This window comes from Canis lupus, chromosome 1 (genome assembly GCF_048164855.1).
Source record: "Canis lupus baileyi chromosome 1, mCanLup2.hap1, whole genome shotgun sequence".
NCBI classification, from domain to species: Eukaryota; Metazoa; Chordata; class Mammalia; order Carnivora; family Canidae; genus Canis; species Canis lupus.
The window spans coordinates 68,020,142-68,043,715 of record NC_132838.1 but is presented as its reverse complement, the minus strand read 5'-3'; the positions used below and the strand labels follow the sequence as shown (position 1 = coordinate 68,043,715).

The 23,574-nt window shown below is 42.0% G+C and overlaps 1 protein-coding gene and 1 long non-coding RNA gene across 14 annotated transcripts in view; one reads left to right on the top strand and one right to left on the bottom strand.

Annotated features, from left to right (window-relative positions):
- The window catches only part of PTPRK (protein tyrosine phosphatase receptor type K), a 546,973-nt gene that overhangs the window by 7,826 nt on the left and 515,573 nt on the right, over window positions 1–23,574 (top strand). The window lies entirely within an intron of this gene.
- The window catches only part of LOC140637256 (uncharacterized), a 53,376-nt gene continuing 36,702 nt past the window's right edge, over window positions 6,901–23,574 (bottom strand). The window contains exons 4-7 of one of the 4 annotated variants that reach the window (XR_012034484.1): window positions 20,608–20,703; window positions 18,406–18,606; window positions 8,175–8,290; window positions 6,901–7,539 (exon numbers count right to left, since the gene is read on the bottom strand). This is a non-coding gene — a long non-coding RNA (uncharacterized lncRNA). The remainder of the gene's footprint in view (window positions 7,540–8,174; window positions 8,291–18,405; window positions 18,607–20,607; window positions 20,704–23,574) is intronic. The other 3 variants (XR_012034485.1, XR_012034486.1, XR_012034487.1) reach the window with 3 other exon arrangements.

Here is a 23,574-nt window from a genome sequence, read left to right as displayed (position 1 = left end):
GACTAATGGAAAACAAGAAATATAAATTAATGTTAACCCATAAGAGTTGGTCGTATTACGGTATCGGGAGCGGGAGTTTGGGGCAACACACAACAGAATTCTCTGCACGTTTGGCTGGAAATGAAACGTCTCTTAACCTGTGTTGTGTGAAATACAAAATACGTAGTTGCTGGACTCGTAAATAAACTACAAATCAGTGATTCTCATGTTTGCTTCTACGAGGCACTGGTGTTTAAAGGAGGAGGTTTGGCCGTAGATGGATCAGTGCTGGCGGGGAGCTTAGTGACGGAGAGGAACTCTGGAAGGTACTTCCATCATCTTAAAGAGCTTTAGAGTCTGAAGAACTTGACTTGTTATGTTTTCTAATTTTACTACGAAATCTAGAGCTTTCCCTTTGTGCTACTTCTACTTTTGTTCCTGTCGGCAGTAATTAGGCTCACTCATTCTCTCGCGTGTTGGAGAAGAGCACTTGCAAAAACAATAGGAGCTGCCGTGATCTGAGGGCCGACGGCTTGCCAGGCCTTAGGCTCAGTGCTCCACAGGAATTGAAATCCTCCCAGTAATCCCTAAAGATTGGAATCCTCTCTGCTTTGCCCATGGAGGACTCAAGAGGCTAGGTAGTAACTTGCCTCAGGTGACAGTGTGAGTCAGTAGTAGAGCCAAAATTTACTGTGGAATATATACATAGAGGTAGCAATGAGGCAATTTTTTGGTTGCATGTTGGCAGAGAATGCAACTCAGGCTGGTTACAACAAAAGAGGAATTTATTTTTTTCTCCTGACTAATGATTCAAGTGAAACTTAAAGTGTTCACGTCATTCCTTTGGAATATCATCTCTTTCTGCTTCCTCCACTTCCCCGCAGGGCACTCTGGGGCGCTTCATTCCATACAGAGGCATGATAGCTTTGGCAGCTCCCATACCACCAGCTTCTCGGTTCAAGTCTAGTATGAAAATATGTACTTTAGGTGGCGGTTGCACCTGCGAAGGCACTGAGGTTCACTCTGATTAGATTCAGTAAGTCAAAGGCTCCGCCTGAGGTGAAGGAAGGAAGTACACTGAGTGGTGTAGTTTGCTAGGATTCTGGGTTCGGCTCTAGATCCCCACTCAAGTCACGAGGACGGGGTGGGGCCCCTGGCATCAAACCATAGGTTATCAACAGACATGGGGATGGGTTCTGGAAAGACAACCAAGTACAATGTGCTTGCTCAAGATAGAATTAAATGAGGCAGGAGAAGCAAAAGCAAAGCAGGGTGCAGCCATATGTGTATTTACACTCCTTTGAGGGGGAAGAAAGTATATGGTGAGGAAAAGACAGTTGCATTAGATGGTTCCCAGCTCTGGACCGCTTAGCGGGAACAGTAGGAAGACATGGAGGCCTAAGCCTTTAGTCTCTAAGTGGAAGAGGGTAGGGGACGGAGTGGGGGGAGAGGTACTCTGCACCTGGCTGATTGGGTGCCTTGCAGATCAGTGGTTCATAATTTTTGAAATGAAGCTGCACTTTAAAACATGGATTTTATTATTTTCATTATTTTATTCTCTTTGCCTCAGTCCCGAATAAGTCCAACTTACTGGAGTTTCCTTTAATTATTTTGGTTTGCATTTTGAAGTTCTAAAACTGTGTTTCCACATTTAACAGTGCTAGCGAATAAATATGGATTCAACTTCTTTAAAAAAAAAAAAGAAAAAACTGTGTTTTCAAAAGCAAATCTGACTTAATGATTGGCTTTAATTAAAATTATCCAAATATGAGGTGATGATATGTTTGTGAATAAAAGAGACCATCTTAGTGCTTGGTTTTCATTGTCCTACGTATCCTACATATGTACGTGGATAGGTGTTGGCATGCATGCATTTGGTTATTTATAATAGAAGCCAAAGGGTAAGCTAAGCAGTGGTAAATGATGCTAATTGACCCAGAGAAATAGGATCTAGTAACTCTTCACTTTGGAAACTGATTTTGAAACACTCAAGACGCGAAGGTGAACTTACCGCTTTGATCTTCTCACCTCTGTTGCCTAACTTTATGATGCATATGTGAGCAGCATGCGGCATTCAAGAGGGGGACTGTACAAAATATGCTGGGGTACTCGATAACGAGCGATACGTAGGGACTAGCAGCTGTTTGCCCGGCCTCCCCCAGGTGTATATGGCCTGTGTTGTTGGACGCACATCTGGGCTGGTGGCCTAAAGCTGAGTGTGACTGAGGATCAGGGGCTTAGGTGTGGTTGTGCCACGTTAGACCAGGTGTCATCTCCAGGCACGTCTGTGGTTGGTAATGGCCCTACTCTGGCCAGAGCAGCTGGCCCGGCAACATAGGGGTGCAGGCGGTGGTTGGGGAGGAAGGTGTCTTGACCGGAGCGTGCGTCTTTCTGTCACTGGAGGCTTCTAGTCACACGGCTTTGAGTGTTCTAGTAAGTTACTGACTTATTATTTTCTTCCCCGCTATTTCCTGCTTTCTCTATGACTGTTTTTTAATTCCTTATTTATATTCTTTTTTTTTTTCCTTATTTGTATTCTTATCAGGCGTGATTCCTGAATGATGAGGTTTGTAATAATTTGCTTAACAGCCTGGCCGGTTGAGGCAGGATGCTATCTAGGGTTGGCCCATTATTGCCCCTTTATCTGAACTGACATTTAAATACTTAGCTAATATATGAGGTCAAGGGGTTGGCAGCGACCTGTTTCAGAGAGAGCAGGAGTTTCCTTTAGAGATCTCCTTACGAGTCCCTTTAGTGCATGGAGCATGCTTGCTATGCCCGTGTGCCCGCCTTAGTTTTGTTACTTCCTGGTATTGAGATTTGGAGATAGTTCCTTTCTGCTGAATCCTTAATTTCCTTGTCATTAAGAAGGGACTGTTACAATGAAGAGTGATTGTAATATCTTCTCTAGTTACTCCACAGGACAATTTTGAAAGGTAAAATTAATAAATGCTTTTGAAAGCATTTTTTTAAATCGTAAACTACCATGAAAATATCAATTATTTTTGATAAATCGTTGCTGAGGGCAAAAATAATATGCCGAACAATGGCAATGAAACCAATAGATGCTTTGTATGTTTGCAGTTATACATTGCATATCTGTTTACATATCGAGGCTTTGGGGAAAGAGGTCGGTATGGTTCTTGTGAACAGTGAGTAAATTTGTTATCCTGTATCATAAAATGCAGCCCTTCAGGTTCATTTTCACTTACATAGACGTCAACTTTACTACTTTTATAAGTCAATTACTACTTTTGGTAATGCTACCAAATAGTATTTGTATTTTCTCCAGATATGTCAGTCAAGATTACGTGATCATCAAATATTTTTATTGAAAATTTTTAAGCAAATGTCTTAATCATATAGCACATTTAATGTGCAGTATAGTTTTTCCTTTGAATATTTTCATGAAGAAATAGAAAACGCTCTTGATACCTGAACTGGGGTGCCTAGCTGCCAAGAGCATGGTTCGAAAAAGATTCGTGTGCTTTATTTCTTCTACTGCGCGTATCTTTGACATTTGGTAAGTGTCTGTGCTGTGTCAGGCCGTGGGTACACAGGCAGGCAAGGCAGGCATTGTCCCTGCACTTTGGCAGTAGATCTATGTGACTTTTATGACCATTAAGGAGTGGTTATCTTTGCATAGCTTCATATCTAGCGATCCCTGGGTGAAGCCTGGGGCTGTTTTGTAACCGGCCATGCCCCTTGACCCATGCAGGTCTCTCAAGGGCAGGCTGTCCCTCACAATTTGCTGGTCCACTTTAGAAGTCGCCTGGGAGAGGCCAGCGTGTCAGCAATCTTTCCATCTCCTTGAGTCTACACACAGAAAGCTAGGAGCCTACCCAGAAAAGAATTATGCAGAGATTTGCTGCAATGATAATAAAATTCCATCAAGTGGAATTTCCCAAAAGTTGAGTAATCGGAAGTGTAAGCAAGTGTAAACAAGTTGGGCAGAGGAGAAAGCACGTTTGTTTTTACAGAGGCTCACAGTCCCTGTTCTCTCTCTGGGAAGGAGCTGGAAGGTTGGAGGGCAGCCCCATCCAGGTTGTACGTAAATGTGCCTTCGCAGTGTGAACCTTTGGATGCGGAGGCCCTGGTGGTTCGGCTGCAGATTCTTCTTTGTTGTCACCTAGGGCTGTTGGGGCTGTGTATCGGCTGCCTCTCCTCTCTGCTGCTGCTGCTGCCGCAGTGGACTTCGTGGTCCCAAGTAGCGGGCAGCCTCTAGGCAGGGAGGCCAGAGGCTTTCGGAGAGGCCGACAGTCTGGGATCTGTGGTCTGAGATAACCCGCAGGCTGGCCCTGCACCTGCATCCCTGAAGAGGCAAATTCAATTCCCGGTGCTTTAGTCATTCATTTTGGAGGAGGCAACAATATTGTCATTGAAATACACCTGTTGCTCCACCAGGAAATGGGAATTTTGAACCTCTGGATTAAAGGAGGCCCAGATGACCTGCAGTGTGTGACAGAAGGAGAGAAGTGATTCTGGATGTGCACATTTTTCTAAAGAAAAATAATCCCAAATTCTATAGACCCAAGCTTCAAAACTGAAAATTTAGAAAACTTGTTTTATTTTTTTTAAAGATTTTATTTTTTTAAGTAATCTCTACATTTAATGTAGAGATGATGTGGCTCAAACCCACAACCCCAAGACTCAAAGTCGCATGCTCCACCAACTGAGCTAGCCAGGAACCCCCAAATATCAAAAACTTATTTTAATTTGGTTGAGTCACTAACATTTTATCCCCATTTTGTATTTAAGCAAGGGACACTGGAATGCTGGACTCCACTTATCTATAGCATAATGTTTACAGTCCTAGATTTTGGAATCTGATTATGCATGAATTCCAACATTTTCTTGCTATGGGACCTGACCATGTTCCGTTAGCTTTGGCACCACATCCTATAACAAGATGAGACCAGTTATCTACCTGTCCTGGATGTTTTTTTTTTTTTTTTGAAGAATATTGAGTTAAGGCATTTGAAGAGTGCCTGACACATTAATAAAATTCATTCACTTTAGCTTTTGTTATCATCATCCTAATGAGTGGACTAAATTAACCCATATTTGCATAGTATTCTATCCCAGGCTGTTCTCTTTAAAAATCTCTACCTGGCACATCTTTTACTTTATTAATTAATTAATTAATTAATTATATCTTTTACTTTAAAATAAAACCAGCAGTAGATAATAGGATGCCTTAAATAACTCAATATGCGGATTAACAAAGACCACAACAAACATTATGAGTAATATCATTCAATGTTTATGAAAACAAGTGGCAAATTTACAGATTCCTAAAGAATCAGAATCTCAGGATGAATGACCAAAAAAAACCCAAAAACAAATGAACAAAACCCCAACTGTACATATATAGAGTGAGAGTACCAGAAGCTTTAATTTTTATGTATAAAATACCTTAGAAACCTTTGGAAGATACATTTAGCATTTCTTATCCAAGTTGGAGAAGGTAGGAGATTTTGGGGGCATTGGTGAAACAAGCGTGCTTACTGCCTGGACAGATTTAATCTCAGATAAAATACGAAAACTCAAGTATGGGAATAGGATTAAAATGGGCATCGTCCAGTCTGGAGCAGCACTTAGGTTTAGAAATGAGATAATAAGCATTAGCAGAAGATGAAGAGATGCCTCCTTAGATCCTAAAAAATATTGTTTTCCCAAAGCTTGTAGGATGAGAAGAGGGTAACCTGTACTGTGCCATTTACATTGGACACATGCTGAGTAAATGAATTCCTGGCATTTGGAACATCTATTTCCCTGTGAATTCTAGATAACATTTTTTTTGTTTTCCTTTTTGCAGGTTGCTGTTGATATTTAATCTTCCCTAGCTCAGGTAGTTTCAAATCCATTTAAACCCCAAGACTTTTTCAAGCCATTGTCAACAGGGCAAAGCCATTTTAGAATCTTGGCATATGGTTGGAGGGTCTGGCTAAACTTTGACAATTGTTCTCTCAGTTATAGAGTTGCTCTTTGGCCACTCACTGCAGAGGAAAGCCTCTCTAAACTTCAACAAGGATTTTATGTTCCACTCAAGCTTTAGATTTCTCATGTTCTCATTTCTTTCTGTACTTCTTTTAGCTTTAATTGAAATGAACCTCCCTTTTCCTTAAGTTATACTAATGAAAATGCTTGCTCTCCAGATAGAATTAAAAATTCCTGTCAACTTTCTTGTCAGAGAAGCTCTTTGCACTGTAGGTTTGAATCTTGTCGACATAAATACTTTTATAATATTCACTTTACCATAATAATGTGATTTTTGTATTCTGACTGGATGTTCCTCCTAACATAGGTCTTTGAGATAGTGGCGGCCGAGGGTGTTTTCCTAAGCTCCTCACCATTGAAAGACTTTCTTAAGATGTTATCATTTTGATGCAACATTTGACCAAATTCAGCCTTAATAAAAAGGAGCATATTGGGATCCCCGGGTGGCGCAGCGGTTTAGCGCCTGCCTTTGGCCCAGGGTGCGATCCTGGAGACCCGGGATCGAATCCCACGTCGGGCTCCCGGTGCATGGAGCTTGCTTCTCCCTCTGCCTATGTCTCTGCCTCTCTCTCTCTCTCTCTTTCTCTATCATAAATAAATAATAAAAAAAATAAAAAAAGGAGCATAAAGAAACAACAGAACAAACTTGTAGCATTTGTAAACTTAAATATGGAACCATTCAAAAAAAGGGGACGCACACTGGACTGCTTCTTTTGTGCTCTAGAATCATGACCCAGTTATTATTTGGAAAGCAGACTGGTTCTTAAATATGTCAGAACAAATACCTAAAGGATACTGAATTGGAAAAAAATTGAGAATGGCAGACCTGTGTGTGGAATGGAAACACTATATAATAGACAGTGTACTTGAATATAATGTATATAGGAAGTGGGGTGCCTGACGGGCTCAGTCGGTAGGGCATGCAACTCTTGATCTCAGGGTCCTGAGTTCAGGCCCATGTTAGGCATAGAACCTGCTTAAAATATATACATATATATTGGTGTATATAAGAACTGTAAATTCTAACCAGTGTGGTTCAGACTGGCTTCTTGTCTTTGGCATGATGAAATTAGAGAAACCTGTAACCAAGGAATGTTGAAGCAGATAAATCCAGAAGGACCCATGTGCTCTGATTTCTTGCTTAGATTTTGCAAAGTAGATTTCTGGCTCATTCTTATCATGGATACAAATCCCAGGTGAGGACTGGGAATTCTTTTGAGGTCTGTTGTTCACTCCTTTAGCTTAGGTACAGGAATTCAGCTTAGGTACAGGAATTTATAGGACAGTGATTTCCCACAGTGACTGTGCTCTTCACTTACATAGCCATTTAAGATCTTTCCAGATCTCAGCAGTTTGCTCACAGTTTGGACTCGGGAGACCAGCAGAAAGAGGCACTTTGCTTACTCCCATCCCTCATTCATACTTGTACCACAGACTTCCTCAGTTGCAGCACGTTTTAGAAAAGCCTAGGGATGCCTGGCTGGTTCAGTCGGTGGAGCTTGTGACTCTTGCTGGATCTTGGGGTTGTGAGTTCGAGCCTGACGTTGGGCATAGAGATTCCTTAAAAAAATAAAAATAAAAACAATAGTTTTCAGGGTGCTGGCTGGCTCAGTCAGAAGAGCGTGAGACTCTTGTCTTTTATGTGAACAGTGAGGAAAAGGATATATCTATTGTGTGCATTATGGCAGTAGACTTGAACTTTATAGGACAGCATGTTGAATATGACATTCTTAAGAGCTTGTTAAAATGAGTGATACCAGTTTAAATTATTAGCACATTTTTTGGCACCATTTTTGGGACAGACAAGACTGATTTGTGCATTCATATGATTGATGGAGGATCCCTGTTAGGCTGGTAAACTAGTGGCTTCTTCACTCCATAAGATATGTATGACAGAGTTTATCTCATTTCTTGTTAATTGAGATAAGTTCACCAAATATTGAATGATTGTCCATTTTTGCACCAGGCAGTGTGTTTGCATAGAAGACAAAGAGGTGAAAAAAGTGACCAAGTCCTTGTACTCAGGGACCTCACAGACTATTTGGAAGATTTTTTTATTTTATTTTTTTATTTGGAAGATCTTTTTTATTTTATTTTATTATTTTATTTTATTTTATTTTATTTTATTTTATTTTATTTTTTTATTTGGAATAGATAAGTTATAATTCAGAGTGGGAGGAACAACGAGAGCGTACCATCTGGATGTGGGAAAAGGACGGTCCCTCACTGTTGGTTAGTTGGGCTTTCCTGGATCAGAAGGTTATCCATGGCGAATCCTCAAGAATAATGGCCACAAAATGCTCATGGAAAACTGAGGAAGTAATGGTGATGATGACAAATGCTTAAAATGGGATTTAAAAGGAAAAAAAAAAAAAAAGACCCATGTTCAGGTTTAACCATTTGCCAATTTCCATAGTTGTAAATGCTACCTCTATGGCTGATACCAAATTACCAATGTGAATGACGTCACTGAACGCAGTTGGGAAGAGATGAGTAGTAGCACACCTTTATATAATGTTTTGCCACCATACAAATAAATACAAGAGGAGTAAATAAGAACATTAATGTTGTAAAAGTAAAATATTTAGGATATTCTTTATTTTAATGCCTCTGTTTTAAATATAATTTATTCAACTGTAAGGTTGTACAATTTAATTCTTGAAAATGACTGTTAAATAACTGGCTCACAAAATTGCTGGAAATTTTAACAGTTGTGGCTCAGGAGCTGTATGGGCTGGCTCTACTACTCGATGCATTATAATCTTGGTTATGGGGGTGATGGGTACAGCGAGTGCCTCCTCTTTAATTACGAGATTTTTTCTATAACACTCTCCCAATAAAGCAGAATTTAGTCTGAGAAAGTCTAGTTCCCACTGAAACTCATGAGCGAGGATTTAGTTTTCAACAAGGCTTAGGTTCATGGATAGGAAATGCTCAGCTCAGAAGGCTTTGGGAGCCATCTACCTCTGTGGGATCTACTCTCGGGAAAAGCCCTAAGAAGACTGTTTTCCTGCTGAGTTGGAGTTTTTCTCACTGAACAGGCTGAGTATCTTTGGTTGTAAGTGTTGGTGTGAGTAGTCACTCTCCTTAAGGGCTGTTAACTTAGAGCCGTGCTAAGTATGCTTAAGTAAGTTTTTCAGTGCTTTTGAATTATGTGCATTTTCATGCTAAGCACCATCTTTTCCAGAATATTTCACAGTAGGGGTGGGTTTCCAACCAAGATAGCTTTAAAATTATTATGTAATCCTTATAATAATATATCACTGTGGCCCAGAAGAACACCCAACATTTAACTTATTCAGAAATATTTGAAGACTAAACATGCCAGCGAAAGTGAATGGATTTGCATCCTTTACATTGTTGCTTTGATGGACTTTTTTGGATGTAATGAGATTAACATTTACAAAATCTATATTTTTTTATATAAGGCATATATTTTTAAAATTTATTTGACTTCTTGATTTAATGATCCTTTGTTATTATTTCTCACCATTGAATGATCAATTATCAATTGTTTGCCAAAGTTACTTCTGATTATTTTACTTGTCTGAAATTCTTTTTCATCTTCTGATCTCGACCAGTGCCACATACAGGTGGAATGTTGTTTTAACATGTGCTCGCTCTTACAGTACTGATTTCCATAAGCCCAAGAATATTTCATGTTCTGAAAAACACCATGTACATTAATCCTACAGTGTTAAATGAAAAATTTTTGTGCCCTATATGCTTTTGTTAAGCTCTGCCAATGAAGAGTTGGTGTCTAAAAGTTAGCTGTTCATACTTAGGAGTGTATTATAAGATAGTTTATGAAATTGGCAGATTGTATATATGTTTTTTTCCCCTTTAGTAGGAAGGTGTGTGTGTCTGTGTCTGTGTCTGTGTGACTTTAGTTTAGTAATATAATGACAAGGTGCTGACAAGGCTCCCAAGTGACTTCAGTTGGCAAAATGGGTTTTTCTCTCTATGACTTTTCTCTGTATATCTTCACATAAAACCTTTCATATCTGGGGGAAAAAATTTTTTTTCTCTCTCACATAAGAACCATTTCAAGAATTTGGAAGGATTCCAAACTTCACAACTTAAAACTGGATTGCATAACAATTTTTCCTCGTTTGTTCAAAAACAAAATACAGATTTTAATTCTTAATTAGGGGTCTGTCTCCTGGAAGAAACCAAGTGGGAGAAGAGATACAGACAAGTATTACTTAGTATTATTAATAAAGGTGTAGTACTAAATTGGCTCGAAGTTTTGTTTTTCTCCATTTAAACAAGGTTATAGGAAAGAGGCATATGTTCATATAAACTCTCAGGGATTTACTTTATAAATGAATTTCGAGTGTATGAGCGGGATCAGTAAATGTTAACCTCCGTCTTTACTTTTATGCCTATAATACTGTAGCAATTAATTGATATTCAGAATGATGGCTGAATTAGTTAAGCATAATAGAAGATTTAATTATGGGAGGTATACTGTAGTAATGCATAAGGCTGGAAGGCTCACCGATAGTGGTCACAGTGATTGAAATGAAAGTACCTCCCCTTCCCCCCATTTCTGAGGTAATCAAATGATTTTGTTATCCAGGACAAACCATTTTAGAGCATTTGTTTTTAGTAGACAACTTCTACTTAGTATTACTTTCTGTGGCAACACTGTTTGTTCATCAGGGCCTGATAAAGATCTGTAATTTCTCACTGTCTTAACCACTTTTTTTTTTTTAAAGATTTTATTTATTTATGCATGAGAGACACAGAGAGAGGCAGAGACACGGGCAGAGGGAGAAGCAGGCCCCTGCGGGGAGCAGGATGTGGGACTTGATTCCAGGACCCAGGGGTCATGACCTGAGCCAAAGCCAGATGCTCAACTACTGAGCCACCCAGGAGTCCCTTTTTTTTTTTTTTTTTTAAGAGAGGGAAGGGAGGGAGGGGCAGAGGGAGAGAGAGAATCTTAAGCAGGCTCCATGCCCCACTTGGCGCCCCATGTAGGGATTGATGCAGGCTCAGTCTCACTGCACTGAGATCATGACCTGAGCCCAAGTCCAGAGTCCGATGCTTGACCGATTGAGGCCCCAGGTGAAGCCTGATGACATGACACAGCAGTGCGTGGGCGTTAGGCTTTTACCTGATACTGTGTCAGAAACTGAAGCCATTGGTGTATGTTTCTCTGGGCTGTTCACGTGTCATTTCAAAGGGGGAAAATCCTTCTTTAATGTTTTAGGCCCCTTAACCTAGAGTGACGTTAACTTTCAAAAACATTATTTTCAGTAGTTAAAATTTTAGTGTGTCCTGGGCCAAGTACTTTACAGGCATCAGGTCAGTATTTCCAACCTGCCTGTAACCACGCACTTTGGGGATAAGGGCTTCGGTTTGGCAGGGAGTGGCCAGTTTAAAAGCAAAGCTAACCTTGAGATCCCTGGGTGGCTCAGCGGTTTAGCGCCTGCCTTTAGCCCAGGCGTGATCTTGGAGACCCGGGATCGAGTCCCACGTCGGGCTCCCTGCATGGAGACTGCTTCTTCCTCTGGCTGTGTCTCTGCCTCTCTCTCTCTCTGTGTCTCTCGTAAATACATAAAAATCTTTAAAAATAAAAGCAAAGCAAACCAAACCACGGAATTGAGGAGAATACAACAACAGTAATGAAAATAGGCTTGTGTACCATGGAGGAAGTAGTATGTCACGAAACTTTGGTTTTAATTAAACAGATTTCTGTATCTTTTTCTCTGTGTCCTGAGTCACAGCATGAAATGAATTTCTCTCCGTGGGGCTGACCAGAAAGCGGGGAAGCACCACACTTGCACGTACAATGCTCACAGTGATCCCAAGGAGTGACTCAGGGTCGGTGGAGTGCGCGAGGTCACCCAGTCTATAAACTCCAAGGCTGGTGTTTGACTATGATGGGCGGCACTTTGGGTGTGAAGAACACAGGGTTTGCCTAATTTGGTGAATGAGTGACTTAATTAGCCGGGTCTGTTTCCTTGTCCTGGGTTTGGGGATAATGCCACTACCACACTCACTATGTAGGGTGTTGTAAGGATCAAAGAAGGTAATTTATGTGGATGTGCTTTTCCACCTTCAAAGATCTAAACAAACATAAGTTATTATTATAATGACTTGCTCTTTGGCTCTTCAAGTACTAACTGACTCCCGGGTTTGACTAGAGATGAGTGGATTAAGTGTCTTTTGAAGTATTTTTCAGGGGTTCCCGGCTAGCTCAGGCGGTGGAGCATGAGACTCTTGATCTTGGGGTTGTGAGTTCGAACCCCATGCGGGGCATAGAGATTACTTAAAAAAAAAAAAAAAAAGGTATTTTTCAAACTCGTAAGTTTACAATTCAGCGTTTCAGGAGTCAAGATCATTCCTGTTCGGTACTTTTATAGCTTTTGCTTCCTGTTGATGACAGACTGTTGTAGTGAATGAAGAAGCTATGATTTTTATGTATATTTACTTTTCCTATTTTGGTGTTCCTCTTGACAAAACAACAGAAGGCAGATGTACTTTGGACATACCTGTACAAACTCATTATTCCCACATGTCTTCAAATAAACCTGCATCCTGATTTCAAAAGAAAACACTATGTAAATAAAATCTGATTGAAAAAAAAAAAACCAATGGTGATACTCAATGGAACATCTAAAGACTTCGGAATAAAAGCCTATCCAACACTTAATGAAAAACGACAGCAATGGAACAAAAAGCAAACATGAAACCTTCAATTGATTGTAAAACTTGTGAGTAGAGGTATTTTAACAAATAAAAGCTAGAAAACAGCTCGCTGTCTTTGGCCTGTCTTCGGTCTTTTGCTCAGTCATCTTTCTATGTACTCATCTAGCCGAACTTCTTAAGATATTATGTTTTTATTCCCTATTTATTCCACGGCCTGATTCCAGGATATAATGGTAAAAATAAACATTTTTGTGGTAAAAATATATATTCGCATTTTATGTGATATAATGGTAAAAATATGCGTATTTTGCATTTTGTATGTGAGTGTGGAGTGACCTTGTGATTCAGTATACGTCCTGAAGTCTTAGAGTTATGAACATGATCATAATCAGACGTTCAGAGAACAGGCAGTTATCGGGACAGAGGAGCATTGATGCCTCACCAGCAGCCCCCTGACATAGTCCTAGGAAAAGCAGAGGACTGTACCGGGATGCAAATTAGGTAGAGGAGTTGCTCTTTGCCAAGTGTTGTTTATTGAACAGAGTAAACGTCCCCCCAGTGGGTTGGGGGGAGCTGGGTAGTTTAAGTGGAAGAGCGGGAAGAGCAAGGATGCTCAAAGGAGTGCCCCAAATATAGATTCACTGGGCCCGCCCCATCCAGGAGCCCCAGGGTGGGAAGGTGACCTGTTTTGCATCAGGGAATTGCCCACAGCTGGGAGGTTAGGCTCCTTAGAATGGAAGCGAGGCTGTGATTTTTTTTTTTTTTTTTTTTTTTTTAACAACCTGACAGAAACAGTGTTAAGGAAGTAAGATGACTACAGTTTCAGGGGATTTATTGATGGTTCCTAAGAGAACTAATCGTTTTACTTTTTCACACTTCAGGGATGAACAGTATGCTAAGAGCAAAGCATCCGTACCTATTCATGGGAAGAATTCTCTAAAGGAGTTCTGTTAGTCAACACTTAAAAAAAAAAGTATAAAAAATACTTCAAAGTATAAAAACATATTCTTTTAAAGTGTTCTGTGATTCAGATTTTAAGATAATTCACTGAATGACCTTACTCCACCTTCAGATAATGAGTTTTTACTTTGTGTGTTAGCTGCACGGGGGGGGGGGGGGGGGGTGTTCTGATAAGTGGTAGTAGGCCTGTACACTTTAGATGCAAACTAAGAGAACAGGGATCATTAAAATATGGGTGGATAAAAATTAGGAGAGAATATGTAAGGCTGTTGGAGTAAGAAAGAAAGGAGGAAAACAGAAGAATTCAGTCAAAACAAGAAAGTGGAGGTATTTAAATGCATAACTCCTGTTGATGTACATTTGATAAAGTGTGAAATTTTGCTTTTACTCATTTGAAGGCAAGATAAAAAATCTCAAGTATTTAGAGCAATTTTATTTCTTTCTGGTTGGAGTTAAAGAGTATTTTTTTTTTTTTTAACGAATAGCCAGGGATAATTAAACTGAAAATATTTAAAATGGAGCTTATTTTTTAATGTCACTTATTTCCATCATTCCCTAGAACCCTGAAACTATCAAGGTTAGTGTTCGGCTGCTGACTCTCCCTAGCCTGTTTTGTCCCTCTCAAGTGGAAAGTTACTTAACGGCTGGTGCAGAGCTCAGCCATCCCCAATTCTGACAATTGCTGTAAGGCAGTTTTATAAGCGATTAATCACATGCTATTACTGTGTAGGTGGGAGGCTTATGGCATAGATTTATTTTGTTCCCCTTTTTAGCTTACAAGTAACCTAATGTTTGTTCCCCATTAAGACTTATGGGGAACATAATGTTTCACCCATTCCAGAGCCACCTTGACCTTCCCTCGTTTACTGTGATGCCAAGTACTATAATCATATTTTGAGTACAATTTTCTGATGGAAGCCATGGTCTTCTTTGTTTATAATTTTATAAAATAAGAATGATTCCACCAAAGGGCGGTGGGGAGAGAAAGAGAAAAAGGCAGAGGAAGAGAGAGACAAACCAAGAAACTGACTCTAAGTATAGAGAACAAACTGATGGTTGCCAGAGGGGAGGGGTGGGTGATCATTCACCTTATCCTGATGAAAAAAAGGAACAGTTCCATAAGCCACACGTGAAAATGTCACTTGACATCATCATTAGTTCATTATCAAACCTTGTGTAACGTTTATGCTTCTTATAAATCTAGAAACAGTTAAGGTTGGTTTATACGATACTTATTTGTTTAGAAAATAATGAGTCTTAAAGGGCAGTAATAATTTGAAGGGCCGTGTATGTTACTACGAATGGTCAAGCCGGAGGAAATCCTATTATTTCAGAGATTGCTGTCCTTCTGATCCTCCAGGACAAGACCATCTAAACATTAAATCTCAACCTCCAGGCCTGGTCTTACATCCTAAGATCCTAAATGAGATTTAAGTTCTAGTACCTCATTCGGCCTGATATTTTACATTAAAAAAAAAAAACCCAGTCATTTATTAGATATTAACTATATGTACATTTAGCTAGAAACTGTCAGGATATAAAGTATATGATAAATTTTTTAAAAATTTATTTGGGGGGGATAGGGGTGAAAGGGGGCAGATGGGGGAGAGGAAGAGGGAGAGAGGATCTCAAGTAGACTCCTTGCTGAGCGTGGAGCTTGTCAGGGGATTGATCTCACTCCTCTGAGAATATGACCTGAGCTGAGACCAAGAGTTGGACACTTAACTGTGCCATCTGGGCGCCCCAAGCATATGATGAATTATTTAATAAATAACAAGCATAGGTAGAGTTTTATAATTAATACCCCTTGTTTTCCACCTTACACTGGGTAGGGTTTTAGGACTAGCCACTTTTCTGTCCTACATTCTACTCACAATTTAGGAAAAAGTGGTTTTTTTCCACAGACCCTAAGGGTCACATTGCTGAGCCTAAGATGAGATTTCCTTATTGGGTCTACTTCTTCCAAGATTTTGGAGGACATTTTCAGTGAATCTTTAAAGATACATCGTGCACCCCGATCACTCTGGCATGCTTTAGGGATGGAGGACGTGATCCTTCTCAGCATGAACCTTTTATTATGGTCCTTACAGTCTAGGGTAGACAGGTGTTAAACAGATACTCGTAAATAATGAAGTAATCCTAAGTGTATAAAGTACTTAAAGGAGCTAGGGGAATGTCTCTTAGGAAGATTGTCCTTGCCGTGGAGCAGCTAAGCATGAAAGAGTGAATAGGAATTCATTTTTTTTTAAATTTTATCTATCATCTATCTATCTATCTATCTATCTATCTATCTATCTATCTATCTATCTATCATCATCATCTATCTATTTAGAGGGAGGGAGCGAGCACAACAGGGGGAAGGGACAGAGGGACCAGGAGAAGCAGACTCCCCGCTGAGCAGGGAACCTGACATAGGGCTTGATCCCAGGACCCTGAGGTCATGAACCAAGCTGAAGGCTTAACTGACTGAGCCACCCTGGCGCCCTATGAACAGGAATTCTTGGTGTGAAGGATCCTGGGCAGAAGATTCTAGGCAAAGAGCATGGCGACTGCAAAGAATATGGGTATTTTAGCAACTGACAGAAATCCTCCATTCTTGGAGAGGGGCCCGGGAAGAGGAGCTTGACTTTAAGTAATGGGATTTTTTTTTTTTTTTTTTTTTTTTTTTTTATGAGAAGAAGTTGGAACCAAAGCCTGAGAAAGGTCATGATCAGATTCTCGTTTTATAAGGATCACTCTGAGCACCGTAACAAAAAAAAAAAAAAAAAAAAATGTGGTTTGGAGGGAGCCATCTGGATTTTGGTGAGAGCGTTTAGGAGGACGTCTTTTGAATCTGAAGGAGCAATGACACCATTTGAGGGTAAGGTGGGAGAGGAGTGGACAGGCATGGTGGGGCTTGCTGAGAGGTAGTGAGAGGGAAGGAGGAGAGGCGCTGTCTGAAGCTCTGGGTTTGAATTCTGACATTTACCCATATGGGGAACGGTAAAGGTAGGTTTGGGGGGCCTTTGCCCTGGGAATTTAAAAACAAGTCTGCATGTTACTTTTCCCCTGCATAATTCTGTTTTCGGCATCAGGATGAAATATTCTTATTTTTCAATTACCGCTGAAGGTATGTGTGTAAAGATTTCTGCGTGAGTATCTGTTGGAAACCCAGTCATTTTACAATGACCCATTTCAGTCCCAAACCCTCAGGTACCTTCCCGTATTGGTTCTCTCCTTCATGCTTTAACTTCCCTGAGTAATAAACTTCACTATTTTTGAGGTTCTTTTCCTGTTAATGTTCTCTTCTTTAGAATACAGAAAAGTATATATATATATATGTGTGTGTGTGTGTATGTGTATGTGCACTTCCGCCATTCACACATGTAGTTTCTTTTAGACTGCACTGAGTTGATGTGTAATAAAATATGGAGAAAAGAAGAAAATTAAAAAAAATAATGGATTGCATTAGAGAATGGACACATAGAAAGTTGAGAACTGAGAATAGTATTTTCCTTTTTTCTTTTCTCTTTCTTTTCCTTTTTTTTTTTTTTTTTTTTTTTGGAGAGAATAGCCAAGATTGTACCACTTGGCTGATTACTAAGGTCAGAAAAATAGGAACTCCACTCTTATTCCCCTCTCCCCCCACCACATACTTGCAGGGCATTATGACAGTTTTAATGTGAATTGTAAAATGTAGGAGGTATACTCTAATTCCCTTTCAGGCACATAAATCAAGTCTCAAGCTCTTTCGGAAATGTTTACTAGAAAACATCGTGGGCAGGTTTTAAAATGCTTTTGGATTGCATGACGGCATGGTGCCACTTCGATTGAAGGCTTGTAATATTTTATTTTCTTTCCCAAAGAGTCAGGATAAATTCTATAAACCTTTTTTTTCCCTCGTTTTGTTGTTTCTGTTGTACCATTCTGTTTGGCTCTCACCTTTTACCCCCCGGGAAACAAAAGTGTTTTCTTACTCGGGTGTTCCTGCTGAGTGCTCCAGCTGTTGGGCAGCCGGTTCAAAGTTGTTCCTTATTTACACACTGTAATTCCGGCTGATGGGAAAACTTCCTCAGTCTTATCTGAAGTATAATATACTGGTTTTAAGGGATGTATTTTGGCAGGAAATCTTTGTCAAAACTTACCAGAGTACAGCTTATTTATTTATTTATTTTTTTAGTATAGAATCTAATTTAATTAGACTATTACATCCTTTGAAAAAAGGGTTATAGTGAACGTCAGCAGAAAGCCTAGTCCAAGGAACCTCAAGCAGATCCATCAAGTAGCAGGTCCTGGTCCCTACTCGGTATTCATTCCCCAGCAGTAGTTACATTAACTACGGCAGTGCGGTACATCAACACACCTGTAGTAAGCTCAGTGTATGCTGGGCGCCGGGTAGGTTCTTTCTTTCTGTTTAGACTTTGCCTTCCAGTAGAGTCAGGTGTTATCTATCTATCTATCTATCTATCTATCTATCTATCTATCTATCTATCTATTTATTGAAATGTGGACTTGAGAAATGTTACAGCTGGGGACACCTGAGTAGCTTAGCGGTTGAGCATCTGCCTTTGGCTCAGGTCATGACCCTGGGGTCCCAGGATCGAGTCTCACGTCGGGCTCCCTGCATGGAGCCTGCTTCTCTCTCTGCCTGTGTCTCTGCCTCTCTCTGTGTCTCCCATGAATAAATAAATAAAATCTTTAAAAAGAAATGTTACAGCTCATTTTGGCATAAAGTGCTGAACGAGACACATGGGGTCGGGGCGAGAGGTGGTGGGAACTGGCTGCACCCGGGAAAGGATGGGAAAAGCGTCCAGTTGGGGGAAGTCTTACCTCTGGAGAGTTCCCGGGGGGCGGGGGGGACGGTCGAGTGGCTTCAGTGTTTGCAGAGTGACCGTGTGATACGTTTGCTGGTACTTCTAGTTTTCAGCCATGTGGGAACACACCTCGGAGGCCTGTGACTCATTGAGAGGCAGTGGCTGGAGTTTAAGGGGTGAACCAGGGAAGCGGGGAGATCTCAGGAGGCATAGAGGCCTGCGGATGATGGAAGATGGGCAGGCCCTGGGTGGGGGAGAGCGCGGGGGATTGGGAAGGGCGGGGCCAGAGCAGCCTGCGAGGCCCGGGGAGCCCCTGCACCCTCGCTCCCCCCACCCCCCGCCCCTGCACCCATCTTGTCGGTGTGCACGGCGCTCCGGCCAGCCTCGCTCGCGCAGGGCGAGTGAAAACCGCACAAGAGAACAAAAGCATTATTAGGAAGGGCTGCAAGCCCGAGGTCGGTCTCGGTGGCGGTCTCGGTGTCCCCGCGGGCCCGCATGGGGCCTGGAGTCTGTGCAAAGTAGCCTGACCGCCTCCGCGTGGTTTCCAGGCTCGGGCACTGACCACAGGCAGAACAACTGGAGATGCTCGGCATCACCCACACCACACTGCAGCCACCAGGTGTGGTACCTGCGAGCCCGGCTGCTTTTGTCTGCTTCCTCGTAAACATTCTTTCCCCGTTCTTTATGGGCACATGATCCTGAGACACAGAAAGCCTTTGTGTCCCACTGGGAATGTGAGAAAATCAAGCCTGCGTATTGGTTGTGCTCCTGGTTAGGAACCACTAACGTTTCTGTGTTAACCACCCAGGCTTTGAATGGAGATAAATGTTTCCAGCAAGATGTGCCCTACATTTTTTTTTTTTTTTCTCGAAGACATCACCATTCTGATATAAGATCTCTTAAAGACACACTAGAAATGTCTGTTTTTAATCCACCTGATGCTGCGATTTGTGGGTACTTGTTAAAATGGAAATGTAACGGAGCTTAGCCTAATAGGAAGCACACGGGTAGCACCTCGCAGGGGCCGGGCACCTTATGGAAGGGAACATGTTTAACTTCCACCGCCGTCTGAGGCAGGGGTCAGGGTTGCGCGCTCTTCCGAACTGAGTTATGGGGACCCCCCAGACCCTGTGCCCCAGCGCTGATCCCCAATGTGACTGTATTGGAGACAGAACCTCCAAAGGGGCAGCTGAGCTGAAAGGACATCTTCAGGGCGTGCCCGCGGCCGTAGGCCCAGTGGCCTCCGAGGGAGAGGAGGGGGCAGCCGGGGGAGTGCACGGGCAAGAGGCCACGGGGGGTCACCAGGGGATAGCCCTCTGCCCGCCAGAGACGGGCCTCCCAAGAACCTTGCCAGCCCCGTGATCCTGGACTTGAAGGCTTCCCAAGGGCAAGGGAAGACATTTGTTCCCCGAGTTCCCCGGTCTGTAGTGTCTTGCGACGGCAGCCCTCACGCAAGATACGCCCAGATTTTGCCCCCAGGGAGACACAGACACATTGGGCCACAGGCTCAAGGTCGTAAGACTAGAGGCCACCAGCTCAAGGTCGTAAGACGAGAGGTCACCGGCTCAAAGTCATAAGACAAGAGGCTGCCAGCTCAAGGTCGTAAGACAAGAGGCCATCGGCTCAAGGTCATAAGACTAGAGGCCACTGGCACAAGGTCATAAGATGAGAGGCCGCCAGCTCAAGGTCGTAAGATGAGAGGCCACTGGCTCAAGGTCATAAGACTAGAGGCCACCGGCTCAAGGTCATAAGATGAAAGGCTGCCGGCTCAAGGTCGTAAGACGAGAGGCCGCGGGCTCAAGGTCATAAGACTAGAGGCCACCGGCTCAAGGTCATAAGACGAGAGGCTGCCAGCTCAAGGTCATACGACTAGAAAACTCGAGAGAGTCAAGACTCACCCTTGGGAGGAGTGATGACGTCACACGTGTGGTTAAGCACTACACCTATTGGTCTCCTGGGGATGGAGCCTCCCAGGCCTGGGGGTGGGGGCCCTGGGTGCCTGTGGCCCTGGCCTGCACCCACCCTCTGCCCTGGGGCGCAGCGTGCATGGCCTGTCCACTTCGGGCCCTGGTGCATCTGCACGGTCCCTTCCCCCCGGGGAACGACTGGGGATCTGCCGTGTGTGGCCTGGGCAATTTCATGGTTCAGAGTGAACGGGGTCGGCAAACACTGCGAGGACTTCTCCTGCATTAACTTTTCAAATAATAGCAAAACTTACCTTCTTCCGCCGCCCCCAGCATTATCAGTCTCATTATTTCTGTTAAAGGCTGCCTCTGTGGCATTTCCCTGCCTGCTGTCTTTTGGCAGAGGGTTTCTGGGGAAGGACAGGCACGAGAGACAGGGAGAGAAAAGAAAGGGTTTTGGAATTAAAATGACTGTTAATGCCCTGAACTGTTCTAACTGGTGAATTGAGCACTTTTTCACCACCTAAAAATATGTTTAAAATCTTACATGTTTTAAAATAGCCTTTAAAATATGGTAGCGGTTTTGGTAAATACGATCCTCGGCCTCAGTAAACCTAAAGAAATCATGCGGTTGTAAAAATGCAATACTGTGACTCTCGAATGTGAGTTGTGGGATCTTTCTTGAAAATATATGTATATTGGTATGGAGGATGATAAAGTTTACCTCTGAGCTCATTAAACATTTCTTATGAATTTTTTTTAATGTTAATTTTACTCCAATTTATTATTTTTATATTTATTTATTTATTTATTGATTGATTGATTGATTTATTTATTTATTTATTTATTTATGATAGTCACAGAGAGAGAGAGAGAGAGAGAGAGGCAGAGACACAGGCAGAGGGAGAAGCAGGCTCCACGCAGGGAGCCTGACATGGGACTCGATCCCAGGACCCCGGGGTCGCACCCTGAGCCCAAGGCAGATGCTCAACCCTTGAGCCACCCAGGTGTCTCTAAACTTATTCTTTTTTAAAGATTTATTTACGTATACATATTCATCTGAAAGACAAATTGTAGGGAGGATGCCAGTGGGGGAGCAGCAGCAGAGGGAGAGGGAGAAGGAGGAAGCAGGACCGCCCCGCCCCCCCAGCTGGACTCTATCCCACAACCCGTAGACCATGACCTGGAGACCACCACCCTTGCCGAAACCAAGAGTAGTAGGCCCAACTGACCGAGCCACCCAGGGGCCCCAAGAAAATAGAACTTATAAAGAATACTTGGGCTCCTTTCCTGATCTTCCACGTATGATGTAATTGAATGAAGACCAGTTGGAGTGCATTGTCCAGTGCCATTTATTTATTTATTTATTTATTTATTTATTTATTTATAAAGATCTTATTTATTTATTCATGAGAGACACAGAGAGGGGCAGAGACACAGGCAGAGGGAGACGCAGGCTCCAGGCAGGGAGCCCGATGTGGGACTCGATCCTGGGACCCCGGGGTTATGCCCTGAGCCTAAGGCAGGCATTCAACCACGGAGCCACCCAGGCATCCCCCCCCCCCCCCAGTGCCTTTTATATCATAGTGCCATTCGGTACAAATACTGAGACACTTAAAAAATGATAAAGTTATATGTACTGGATAATTGTTTTATACTTTCCTTGACTTTATATGTCTTAGAGCCACAGGATAAGCATGGCTTAGTTTCTGAAACCATGGTAGTGTTATTCCACTTAGTGTTACGACACAACCTTGAGAAGGCGTCCTTTTCTAGTGAAGTTTGCTCAGGGACCAGCTCCTCACCTGCTCCGTGTGCAGGATTCTTGCAGGATCAGAAGCAACAGGAGCGTATGCCTTCTTGCACTTGATGCACGTTGTGTGTGAGACTCTAAACACGCTGCCTCCGGAATGACTTATGAAAATGTTTTTCCTATCATGGAACCTCTTTGTTATTTTTTGCATTTCTCTGTGTCCACTTGAGTAGGAAATACATTTTATTTTCAGAAAGAGACATTTGTCTTTATAAGTTACAATTGTCTTTATAAGTTCGTTTAATACCTGAATGTGTACTCTTCAATTTACGGCACCGAAATCGGTTGCTGTGGAAATATTTTCTGAACCTTATGCCTCTATGATTTGTGGAAAGTGTATCAGAGAATCACATGAATTGTTCTTTTTTTCCCTCTTTTTAAAGCGCGCTCTTTTCTTATGCCTACTCACAATAAAATAAGAGAATGTAATTTATGAGAAATATTTTTTTCATATAGAGTAGTTTTTCTCTCCCATTAAAGATCAATGGCTTTATGTCTTAGTGTAAATTTTTTTTATGTCCGTAAACTCGTTCCAGTTTTACAGGATCCTATTTGCCAGTGAAGAGTGAAAGTAGTTACTACATTTTTTATGATAGCTGACATTCACTTTTATTTCAAGAATTCTCATCAGATTTCAAATAATTGAATGACATTTACATTTATTTATTGAAAAACATCAATAGCACTAACACTAATATAAGCTACAATGATTTTCTTCTTGAACCTCATCCCCTCAGTGCCAACTCCCAGAAATGCTAAATCTGGATTACCTGTTGGCAAAGCTAACTGTAATAGGAGGTTTTCCTTTGCATTCCCTCCAGTTTTGCTTGGAATTATCTAGACTGCTTCTGATTGTGAGCTCAGTTCCCATGTATGTTTCTTTCAACAGCACCAAGCAATTCACTCAATTCTAACACTATCTACTTGGACTTAACATCAGATCCCACAGCTTAAGGCCTTGGTCCTCTACGACTGTCTCCACTTCCCCTTGAGATGCCAGTGCAAGTCCCAGTTGTCACTCTCACGTCTGAGCAACCACCTACAGATGGGAGGTTCCCTCAGCTTCCTCCTTATACTTGTCAAATTTGCTAGAATGGCTCACAGAACTCAGAGAAACATTCTACTTACTGGATCGCCAATTTATTATGAAAGGATATAATTCAAGAAGAGCAAGATGGAAGAGAAGTATAGGGCAAGGTATGGAGAAAGGGCCAAAGATCTTCCGTGTTCTTTGGGCTTGCCATTCTCCCTGAACCTCCACATGCTCACCACCCTGGAACCTCTTTGAACATTATCCTTTTTGGGTTTTTGTGGAGCATCCATGACAGAGGGAGGCATGGTTGACTGGATCACTGACATTGGGTAATCAGTTCAACCTGCCGCCCTTCTCCCCTTCCTGGAGGTGGTGGGGGGTGTGTGATTGAAAGCTTATCCCTCCAGACACGGGGTTGTTTCTCCTGGCAACCAG